The 3,004-nt window shown below is 48.6% G+C and overlaps 1 protein-coding gene across 1 annotated transcript in view; it reads right to left on the bottom strand.

Annotated features, from left to right (window-relative positions):
• The window catches only part of CUNH2orf42 (chromosome unknown C2orf42 homolog), a 31,579-nt gene extending 30,450 nt beyond the window's left edge, over positions 1-1,129 (bottom strand). Inside the window, exon 1 of the mRNA XM_012807385.2 lies at positions 1,031-1,129. The gene's annotated coding sequence lies outside the window, so the exon portion shown is untranslated. The remainder of the gene's footprint in view (positions 1-1,030) is intronic.
• Between the last annotated feature and the right edge of the window lie 1,875 nt (positions 1,130-3,004).

The following is a 3,004-nucleotide window of genomic DNA, read 5'->3' as shown; positions in this document are numbered from 1 at the left end:
CCACCTTAGGTGTATGTGGCTGGCGCCTTAGCCACTTGAGCCACAGGCGCCGAGCCACTTGTTAGAATTTCTATACTGAAAGCAAATACAAACAATCAGCTGGTAGCTCAGTGGTTACACCGGCCCCAGGCCTGTTAAACAAAACAAACACAAAAAATTTAAAAAAGCAAAACAAACAAACAAAAACAAAACAAACAAACAAAAAACAACACAACTTGTAAAGAAACTGTTTTTGAAACCTGAAAGGTCTCCTGTGGATAGTCTCTTCTTGGCAGGTTTACAAATCAACTTCCTCAACATAAGAATAAGAGTACAAAAAGACTGTTAGTGGAGGAGTTAACCCAAGAAAGCTCCCTGAAGTGGTGGGTTTCATCCTGGTACTATCTGGCTGTAGATCTATACAGTTTAGTGGATGCTGTTTAATGGCTTGTGAAGCACAGCCGGGTGAAGAGAACGAATGAGCATAAGGAACAAAACATAAAATTAGGTGAGTACACTCCGTGTTACGCCCTTTCTCTGCATTTACTCGTGCATTGCTCACAAGATCTTGTGAAACTGATACTAATTTATACATCTTAAAAGAAACTATGGCTCGGATTTGACGAAAGTGTCAAAAGGTTCTAATGAAAGTGCCAGCACGTATCTAACATGAGTTTGGAATTTGCCGGATACCCTGCCACGAGCGAGAAGCAGGGGCACTGTAGGCCGGCACCGCCTCTGAACACAGAGGAAACGCAGACCAGTCCCAGCGGACAGGTGTCCGGCCTCCCGCCTGCGGGGCGCGCACTTCCCAACCGCTTCCGGGCCTGCTTCCCGGCATCCTCCCCGCGCGACGCTCACTTCCGGTCCCAAATCGGCCCAGTAGAAGCATCAGCTGGCTGGCACTCTACTCCTCGGTCACGCTCTCTGCCGGGATCCCCAGCTCTACCACCCTGCCCCACCACCGCACGGTCCTTTCTCAGCACGATCCCCTTACCTGCCCTGCGCCCCCCCGCGAGCCCCAGGGCCCCTGGCAGATGACCGCCCTCACCTCTTCTCTCTTCGCCTGGTGCGGCCTTTTACAAATACGGCCAAACTGTTCGCTGTAACGACAGTCGTTATTGGCCAGAGCCGCCCACGCGCGATAAGTGCCCGCCTATTTGTGCTCGCGTTGTCGGATGGGAGTTGTGGTTTCCTCCTGGACACCGCTGCGCATCGAGGGGGCGGCGGGGGCAGAACTTGTGATGATGACCTGTTCTTTGGGGCTAGCGTGCTCGGGCTGAACCTGCTGAGACGGAAGGCACCCGCACAGCTCCAAGGCTGATCATGACTACTTCATGCCGGAGAGAATTCTGTTTCTCTGTAGAGTCCGATTGGTAATTGATACAAAAATTACTTGAGATTGTCTACATTATTAGCAGATACTGGCAGCGAATTTATCGTTTATTTGGAAGTCTTGCCCACCAAACATTTTCCTGTTACTTTCTATCACGTGTGTTTATAACGAGAAACTGAGCTTTGACATAATACTTGAACATCTTCCTTCATATGTTGAGCTGGAATTGGCTGCTTCTTTTTTTTTTTTTTTTAGAGACAGAGTCTCACTTTATCACCCTCGGTCGAGTGCTATGGCGTCACAGCTCACAGCAATCTCCAGCTCTTGGGCTTAAGCGATTCTCTTGCCTCAGCTTCCCGAGTAGCTGGGACTACAGGCGCCCGCCCGAACGCCTGGCTATTTTTTGTTGTTGTTGTTGTTGCAGTTGGGTTAAGCTGGGTTCAAACCCGCCACCCTCGGTATATGGATCCGGCGCCCCTAGAATTGGCTTCTTGTATATCTAGTTCTAGTTCTAGTCCTTGGAATCATACAGTATAAATCTAGATTTTCTTTGTTCATGAAGGTAGCTCCAATGCAGTGTACAGACATTCCCTAGGTTACCAACAAGATAGGTTTCCAAAGATCTGTTCTTTTTTTTTTGGCCGGCGGCTGGGTTTGAACCCGCCACCTCCGGCATATGGGGCCAGCGCCCTAACCTTGTGAGCCACAGGGGCTGCCCGTAAAAGTTTGTTCTTAAGTTGAATCTGTACGTAAGTTGGAATAGGTACAGATAATTTACCTATTACCTGTAATAAACTCCGTTCATAAGTGCAAGTAGAACATAAGTCAGATGTTTGTAACCCGGGCACTGGTTATATTTCAGTGTGAGGCATGTATGTTGAAAGCCTCTGGAATGAGATTTTCTGCACCTCTGGCCCTAGTTCAGCTATTTAGGAGTAATGGCACTGTGAGCAGATTGCTTTCCCGTTGAAAAACCTTAGTCTTCAATGGTCCTTTCAAGGACTACAGTTTGTAGTATTGTTTATTAAATTGTTTATTAAAGTAAAAGGGCTTGGCGCCTGTGGCTCAAGCAGCTAGGGTGCCAGCCACATACACCTGAGCTAGCGGGTTCGAATCCAGCCTTGGGCAGGCCAAACAACAATGCCGGCTACAACCAAAAAATACCCGGGCGTTGTGGCGGGCGCCTGTAATTCCACTATTAGGGAGGCGGAGGCAGGAGAGTCGTTTGAGCCCAGGAGTTGGAGGTTGCTGTGAGCTGTGATGCCATAGCACTACCCGGGGTGACAGCTTGAGGCTCTGTCTCAAAGAAAAAGAAAGAAAGAAAATGACCGTTTTTTTCAGAAGATGTTTTAGTTTTCTTTTCTTTTCTTTTCTTTTCTGAGACAGAGCCTCAAGCTGTCGCCCTGGGTAGAGTGCCATAGCATCACAGCTCACAGCAACCCCCAACTCCTGGGCTCAAGTGATTCTCCTGCCTCCTCCTCCCAAGTCGCTGGGACTACAGGCGCCCACCACACCACCTGGCCATTTTTTTTGGTTGCAGCTGTCATTGTTGTTTGCCAGGCCTGGGCTGGATTTGAACCCGCCAGCTCAGGTGTATGTGACTGGCGCCTTAGCCGCTTGAGCCACAGGTGCCAAGCCTAGTTTTCTTTTCTTTTTCTTCTTTTTCTTTCTTTCTTTCTTTCTTTTTTT

This window comes from Otolemur garnettii, unplaced genomic scaffold (assembly GCF_000181295.1).
Source record: "Otolemur garnettii isolate 467f Iridium unplaced genomic scaffold, OtoGar3 scaffold00068, whole genome shotgun sequence".
Lineage (NCBI taxonomy): Eukaryota > Metazoa > Chordata > Mammalia > Primates > Galagidae > Otolemur > Otolemur garnettii.
Note: the sequence above shows the minus strand (reverse complement) of the source record. Positions and strands in the feature narration are given on the sequence as shown.